At 37.6% G+C, this 8,921-nt stretch overlaps 1 long non-coding RNA gene across 1 annotated transcript; it reads left to right on the top strand.

The window, feature by feature from the left end:
* The first annotated feature begins 7,644 nt into the window (after nt 1-7,644).
* LOC131632911 (uncharacterized) lies at nt 7,645-8,391 on the top strand. Its single transcript, XR_009293173.1, has 3 exons — nt 7,645-7,770; nt 7,850-8,155; nt 8,232-8,391. It is a non-coding gene; the product is annotated as an uncharacterized LOC131632911 (long non-coding RNA).
* Nucleotides 8,392-8,921: the final 530 nt, after the last annotated feature.

Genomic DNA, 8,921 nt, shown 5'->3' on the forward strand with positions numbered 1-8,921 from the left:
TTTATGCTGGCGTGTGGATATGTGCATTGGTCCCTTTTTTTCTCTTTTTTGTGAGTTGGGATAAAACACTTGTCAGGTTGTGATTGGCTGGTTTAGAACATTTGAAAAGTCAAACATCATTATATTACTTTGATGCTGATTTTTGTTACTACCGTAACTTCTTTTCATTTTATGCTAGGTGATTTATTTATTTTTGGTTTTCTTAATGAATTTGTTTAGTTTATAAAAATACAAAAAAAAACATATAAGTACCAAATAAATAAAAAAATGTACTTTTAGTTTTAGTTAAATTAGAAAATATGTTACAATTATTTTAATCTTACAAAGAAATTAATTAATTCAAAATAAATTTATTTTGCTAAATGGTTTTAACCAAAGCTATTGGTTATGATGATTAGCGTTTACCCTTATCAATTCGTTATTATTTGTAATCGAATTTATCGATTACGAGGGATAACGATAAAATTAAATAATTAAAACACATCAATTTGCTAACCGTGATAATCGAACCAATCGATTAGAATAATTAGCAATGTTTTTATTAATCTGTTAATTATGGTGATCAAACCTATTGATCATCGCGATTAATAGTGCAAATCAAACCAGGGTTGTACGCCCAAAATCCTAAAACACTTCCCAAATCTAAAAACATTCAAAACACTTCAAATCAAACTACGGATTTTCATCCTTATTCAAAACTACGATGGGCCATTCAAAAAGCCTCCAAGACCATATCAAATCAAATTTCAAACTCAAAGGGCGTACAACCCTTCCCCGAACTACGTTGACTCTGATTCTCCCTAAGGAGATACGTAGGCACTTGGCAACAAGGCGAGTCCCCCTCTTCCAAACTCTAATCATGTTCAATATAATTAGCCTTTTAACTCTATTAACTGTCTGTCATCTCTCTTTATCTTTTGCCATAAACCTCTATCTTTGAGATGTTAGCCTTTAGGAAAGGGTTGAGGGTGCCTAGCACCTTCCCTCGACCTGAATATAGTATCTTACCCCGATCTCTTAACTGCGCGAGGTTTCCTATTCGCCTTGGTAGAAAAGGTGGCGACTCTAATCTTTAATTTTTAGGGCAGGTTGCTACAGTTTCTACTGCCAAACACATTTCCGTTACTCCTGCTACAAAAATAACTCCAACTATGGCTTCTCTCAAAGATGCCAAAGCTGTGATCGACACTACGCCAAAATTGGCTTTTAAAAGCGCACCTACAACAGCGCTTATTCACAAAAGCGCTTTCGTAGGTTTGGTTAAAAACAAAATAAAAAAACACGCTAGAAAAGCGCTCTTAAAGGGGGGGCAATGAAAGCGCTTTTCAAAAGCGCTCTTATAGGAGGTGGCTATGAAAGCGCTTTCCAAAAGCGCTCTTAAAGGGTGGGGTATGACAGCGCTTTTCAAAAGCGCTCTTATAGGGGTCTTATAGGGGGTGGATATGAAAGCGCTTTTGAAAGCGCTCTTAAAGGGGGGGGTTACGAAAGCGCTTTTAAAGAGAAAGCGCTGGTATAGAGTGGCCTATGAAAGCGCTTTTGAAAAGCGCTCTTGTAGCCCTCATTAAATATTTTTAAAACTAAAACACGCTCTTTTATTTTAATTTCCAGAAACATTCTGAAAGTTCTTCTTCTTCCTCTCACGCTATTACTGTTATTCCGTCGAACCACTCACCCTCTAAACCACTCACCCTCACGTCTGAACCACTCACCGTCCGTCTCAACCACTCTCCGTCGTCTTCTCACCTTCAGGCCACCGCCGCCGCCGCCGCTGCCGCCGCCGTTCTTTGGGTGGGATTTTAGGGTTTTCTTGGTCAAAATCAACATCTTCTTGCTGCTTCTGTTCAGGTAAAATCTTCCCACTATTCTGGTCTGGTTTAGGCAATTTCAGCGAGGACTTTCTGTTTAGGGATTTTAGGATTTTAGGGATTTTAGGATTTTAGAACTTGTAATTGCAAATGAAATTTCTGGTCTGGTTTGAAGACAGTAATGAAGTCAGTGATACATTCTTCTGTTATGGATATCAATAGAAAAATTAAGAGAAATATAATGTCTTAAAATGCTAGAAAGCAACACACTTACTGATTGATACATAATTTTGAACTAAAGTGTTGCTACTCTTGGACATTTTCTTCCACTCTTACCACATTTCATTTAGAAATGTAACTGAGTTTTTGAATACAAAACTACTTGCTGTTGCTGCCTAAATTAAGGTATCTCAAAAAATGAAAACAGAGACAATAAACATCATCGACTTCTGTGAAAGTTCTATTTTAAAATATTTGTACGGTGATACTACATATATGGTTATAACATATGTTAAATAAATAAATATTAAGTGACATAAACTTCAAAAGATAGGTTTTTATTTTTTTTAATTTGTAATTATAACTAAATTGCTTCTGTTGATGATGATGTGAGTTCTAGTTTTGTTTTTGTTTTTGTTTTTGTTATTTAGTGATGATGTGAGTTCTAGTTTTGTGATGCATTTGTGTAGTTTATGTCAATGGTGATGAAGGTTAAAGGTTATTATAGTAATGGTGAAATTATAGTAAGGCAATTTCATGGGTTTATGGATGGTTATTTGGTTGTGGGTTTATTATTATTCTATTAAGTGTACTTTTATAGTTACTTTGAAGTCTATGGTGTCTACTTCTAAAATCATAGTAGTTTGTGCTACAGATTGCATATAGTTCCTTCACTTTTATGATATTTGTATTTAACTGCATCGTGCGTGTGTGTTTAATTTTACAGTTACTTTGAAGTCTCTGGTTTCTACTTGTACAACGCCGATTCAAACCTACCCATCTCCCACATCAAGTCTAACTCAGGTTACTATCCCTTTCTTCTTGCTTATAGTTTGTTATTTTCTGCTTATAGTTTATTGTTTATGGTTCTATTTAATATCAATTTAGTGTCTCTCAACCATTTTTTTGGTTTGTGGACTTATATTACCTTGAAATAAGGTAAGGTCTTCTTTAAGAAATCGGGTATTCTGATTAGGTATTCTGATTAGGTATTCTGATTAGGTATTCTATTATGATGATAGCTATTTATTATCTTGACAGAATTCCTTAGTACCTGATAGAGAAACCAAGAAGCATTTGTTTAGCTTAATTAAGTCATGGATAAGACATGGATGAGATCAAACCGATTGTCGAAAGAGTACGAGAAAGGGGTATGGGAATTCGTTGAGTTTGCGGTTAAGCACTCCGAAGACCCGCTTCGAATGCCGTGTCCTTGCTTGGGTTGCTGTTATGGGGATAAGGTTGACGGGAAACAGTTGGGATCCCATTTACTACGGTTTGGAATTGATAGAAGTTATACATGTTGGACAATGCATGGTGAGAAAAGTAACAGGAATGCTGGGTCGAGTTGTAATAGGAAGTATGCTTCAAACGACGATTGCACAGACACATACGATTGCGATCGAGTCGAAGAGATTGCAGAAGCGCTTGAAGAAGATCTTGCGGATTGTCCCAAAATGTTTGAGAGGTTGGTAAGCGATGCAGAGAAACCGTCGTATGATGGTTGTTCAAAATTCACAAGATTGTCTGCGGTGTTAAAGTTGTACAACTTAAAGGCGGACAATGGATGGTCGGATAAAAGTTTCACAGAGTTATTAGCCCTTATGAAAGATATGCTACCAGAGGATAATGTTCTTCCCAATCGAACGTATGAAGCCAAAAAGATGTTGTCCTCTATTGGCATGAGCTATGATAAGATACATGCATGTCCAAACGATTGCGTTTTGTTTCGAAACGAGTATGCAGCGTTGAATGAGTGTCCTAAATGTGGTGCCCCTCGATATAAGAAAAAGTTGTCTCCTGCTAAAGTCTTATGGTATTTTCCTATAATTCCGAGATTTAGACGCATGTATCGTAGTGAGACCGATTCAAGACACTTGACTTGGCATGCAGATGAAAGAATTATTGATGGAAAGTTGCGACATCCGGCAGACTCACCAGAATGGATGAAAGTTGATACTGATTATCCTGAATTTGCAAAAGAAGCAAGAAACCTTCGGTTGTCATTGTCTACTGATGGAATGAACCCGCATGGTATTCAAAGTATCTCGCATAGCACATGGCCTGTGATTCTTATGATCTATAACCTACCTCCGTGGCTATGTATGAAGCGTAAGTACATGATGTTATCAATGCTAATTTCTGGGCCTAAACAACCAGGGAATGACATAGACGTATACTTGGCACCGTTAATCGAAGATTTAAAGTTTTTGTGGGACAACGGTGTGGAGGTTTACGATGGGTATAGGAAGGAAAGTTTCAACTTGAGGGCGATGTTGTTTGGAACAATTAATGATTTTCCAGCATACGGAAATCTATCCGGGTACAGCAATAAAGGTCAAAAGGCGTGTCCCGTTTGTGAAGATGAAACCGATACGACACGATTGGATCTTTGTCAGAAGAATGTCTTTCTCGGTCATCGTAGATTCTTAAATTCTAATCATCACTACCGTGGGTGGAGAAAAGCATTCAACGGAAAGGCCGAACATGGTACAGCCCCGCCTTTTTTGTCAGGTGATCAAATTTTTGAAAAGGTGAAAGATGTGAGCACTCAGTTTGGCAAGCCTTTTGCACATTCACTTGTCAAGGGTGGGTGGAAGAAGAAGTCCATTTTTTTTGAACTTCCATATTGGAAGTCGTTGTACGTAAGACATTTCCTGGATGTTATGCATATTGAAAAAAATGTATTTGACAGCGTTATAGGTACGTTACTCAATATACCAGGAAAGTCTAAGGATGGCGTTAACATAAGGAATGACATGGCAAACATGGGGATGAGAACTGAATTGAGACCCGTGACGAAAGGAAGACGAACATATCTGCCACCTGCTGTTTACACTCTATCTAGAAAGGAGAAGAAAACATTGTGTAAGTTCCTCAGTGAAGTTAAAGTTCCAGAAGGCTACTCTTCAGATATTAGAAGACTTGTGTCCATGAAAGACCTCAAGTTAAAGAGTTTGAAGACGCATGATTGTCATGTTATAATGGAACATTTTTTACCAATAGGTATACGTTCTATTCTGCCAGAAAAAGTAAGAAGCGCAATAACTAAGCTGTGTTTCTTCTTCAGGTCAATTTGCAGTAAGGTGGTCGATCCCGCGATCTTACCAACATTGCAAAAAGAGATAGTTGTTACTTTATGTGATCTTGAAATGTATTTTCCTCCCTCGTTTTTTGACATAATGGTTCATCTAGTCGTTCATCTTGTGAAAGAGACACAATTGTGCGGACCAGCTTATATGAGATGGATGTACCCTGCTGAACGTTATATGCAAATATTAAAAGGGTACGTGAAAAACAGAAGTCGACCGGAGGGTTGTATTGCCGAACGATACGTTGTTGAAGAAGCGGTTGAGTTTTGTACTGAATATCTGTCAAATGTTCAATCAATTGGACTCCCCAAATCTCATATTGTCGAAAAAAAAGAAGGAAAAAGGCTAATTGGAAATAAAGTTGTGACAGTATCAATGGTCGAACGGGATCAAGCGCACTTGTATGTTCTGCACAATGAGATTGAGGTTGAGCCGTATGTTGAAATGCACAAGGTTGTTCTCCGAGATTTAAATCCAAATAGAAATGAGAACTGGATAGTACGAGAGCACAATCGAAGTTTCATTCCGTGGTTTAGGGATCATATTTATTCAAAGTATCGTTCAGATCCTGCTTCAGTAACAGAAAGGTTGAGATGTTTAGCCTATGGTCCAACTGTAATTGTGCTTTCTTATAGCGCATACGCTATTAATGGATACACATTTTATACCAAAGAACAGGATGATAAAAGTACTATGCAAAATAGTGGTGTTACCTTGGTAGCTGAAGCAATGCACATATCAAGTGCGAATGACTTAAATCCGAAATTTGCAAATTTGTCATATTTTGGGGTTATCGAGCGCATTTTGGTGTTTGATTACGCGAAGTTTCAGATTCCTGTATTTGGTTGCAAGTGGGTTGAAAATAATAGTGGCATACGAATGGATAAGTCAGGATTTTTGCAAGTGGATCTCAATAGGGTAGGGTACAAAGATGAGCCTTTCATTTTAGCCTCTCAAGCTAAACAAGTGTTCTATGTCAATGATCCGACAAGTACGAAATGGTCTATAGTGCTTTTATCTAACAAAATAGTAGATGAAAACATTGAAGATCAAGGTGATATTGGTGTTGGCATTGAATCTTGTACAAGAAACGATCGAAATGAGAATGAATCTTGTACTAGAAATGATCATAATGAGGGTATTTGGATCAATCCAACCGTCCGCGTTGTTAAGAGACGCGTAGAACACAATCCTACCAAGAAAAGAAAGAGACGTTAGTGATAAAGGTAATAGTATACATATTCCGACTAATTTGTTTTATTCAATTTGTACCGATTGTTTTAATCAATAGTATAGTACTTATTCAATTTTGGTGCATATTCTCGTTTTGTACATAACTTTTGAACCATGTATCCGTTTGTCGACTTCTTTACATGTAACTATACTATTTTGACGATTCCGGAGCTGCTCATGCACTTATATGTTCATTTCGGGACTGTTTTTTTATCGGTTTTGCTTCTGCCCGTAATCAAAAGTCGGGCTTAGGGTCTGAATTTCGGAAAACCGACTTTATTTTTGAGTCCGTGGGGACGTTTTACCATAGCCATGTAAATTTCGTTCAATTCCGACAACTTTATTTTTTGACGCTTATTTTGATTTGTACCGATTTCGTTTCCGATTTACTTGTACATGCATGGTTTGACTTCCATTTTACTTGTATAGATTGTTAGCTTATTAATAGTGTACTAATGTGCTTTAGTTTGTTTGATACAGGTTAAATGGCTCCGGATAGAGATGCTCCACCTGAAAACTCACAAGAAAGAGATGCTCAAGAAAGAGATGCCACGGATACAAATGCTCCACCTGATACTGAAGCAAAAGAAGTTGCACGAGGCATCACTATCATGAAGGGAATCGTTCGACATAGAGACCAAGGATTAGTATACCGATTGGAATGGAATTCTGATAAACAAGCAATTGGTCCTAATTCTGCAAAGTTGACAAGTTATATTGGTACACTTGTTCGTATGCATATTCCGGTCTCCGTAGCTAGATGGAATATGAAAAGCAAAGACTTGGATGAGAAAAAAGACGCGATTTGGGACGAGCTTCAGGTATATATCATATATGGTTAATTGTTGTTATTATCTTGATGATAAATTGTTTAAATTACTTATACTAACACACTATGCGTATGTTTTTTTGCAGAGGACTTTTGAGATACCAGATGATCGTAGACGCTACATACTTGGTTTGGCCGGCAAAAGATATAGAGGGTGGAAAGCTTTTTTGACAAACACTTATCTTAAGGATAAAGATGGAAACTTTCTTGAAGAGGCACCGGGACGGCCAAAAAAGTATGAGATCTTCATTGGTGAAGAAGATTGGGCTAAGTTTGTAGAGCAAAGAGATGAAGATTTTCGGAAAAGGAGTGCCAAGAATAGTGCGAGAGCATCCAAACCCGCATATCCATACAAAAAAGGGCGTTTGGGATATGCACGCTTGGAGGATAAAATTGTAAGTAAATAGAAATGCGTTTTAATTAATTGTCTAAATGTGTTTTATTTGATGATTCTATCATTTGTGTCAATGCATAGTTAGAGGAGACTAAAAGTGAGGAAACCTCACTTCCTGAACATGTGTTGTGGAGGGAAGCTCGTGTGGGCAAGGATCATGCTGTCGATCCCGAAGTTCAGAGAGTTTTTACTGAATGTGTAAGTATAATACTGTGTCTTTAATTAAATCAAATGTTTTTTAATATATAAATGATTTTTTAATGTAAATGAATTACAGGAGACCTTGTCGCAATCGGCATCCACCGGAGAGGGGAGCATACTTAGTAGAGCACTAGATGCTCCTGAGTATCCCGGTCGGGTGAGGGGTAAGGGTCATGGTGTGACTCCAACCTCTTTTTACAAGAGTCCTAGGAGAAGAAATCCTTCAAATGAAGAAGTGTTGCAAAAGTTGGCGGAATTGCAAGCACAAGTCTCTGAATTGCAAAGAGATAAAGAGGCGTATATGAGAGAAAAGTGCAACACTTCATCGGTGAAAGAAACTAGTGATAAGGCTAGTATCAACTATCAAAGGAAATTTCCCGAGGTAATTATAATTTTTTTTCCTTTTAAATTGTTCTATTTTATTAATGATAATGACTTTATATTTACTATTGGTTTAGGGCATTTCATCTTGCCAACTATACTTATCGGAACCGAGTTATCGACTAGTTGGCAAGGGAAAAGTGCACAACACTTTGGGAGATTTACTTCACCATAGACCGCTCCCGGATGGACACCTGAAAGTATCGGTGGATGTTGTAGTAGATCATGATGCGATGCTACCGGTACCTGACATGGTCTCAGAGACGACATTGCTGCGAGATGCAATAGGATCATTTGTTGCATGGCCCTCGGAGCTCATTACCATTAGTGATGAGGTATATTGAAAACGATTATGAATCATTTAGTTTTCGAATGTCAATTCTAAACCGTTTATTAATTATTTTTTACATTTTAATTTTAGACTGCTCCTATAAAACCCACAGTTAAGGGTAAAGGGATTTTACAGGAGGAGGAGTCCGTTGCATCACTAAAAGAGGTACATTTAAAGTGTTAATAATTAATCTGAATCTAAATCTGCATGATTTTATATTTTACATAACTTATATGATTTTTAGGCATCCGATCGAGAGTCACAACAAGTGACGCAGCAAGTTCGTACCGTACCACCCACTGGTCCTCCGAAGCCAGCGGGAAAAAAAGGCGGTGCTTTTGTGCCTCGGTACCGGTCGACGCTCGCAACAATGGTTGATATGTCCGATTTGACGGATGGTGCTGCACGTGAAATCGTTATGGATGAGAGTGTCTTC

This window comes from Vicia villosa, unplaced genomic scaffold (genome assembly GCF_029867415.1).
Source record: "Vicia villosa cultivar HV-30 ecotype Madison, WI unplaced genomic scaffold, Vvil1.0 ctg.001049F_1_1, whole genome shotgun sequence".
Classification (NCBI taxonomy): domain Eukaryota; kingdom Viridiplantae; phylum Streptophyta; class Magnoliopsida; order Fabales; family Fabaceae; genus Vicia; species Vicia villosa.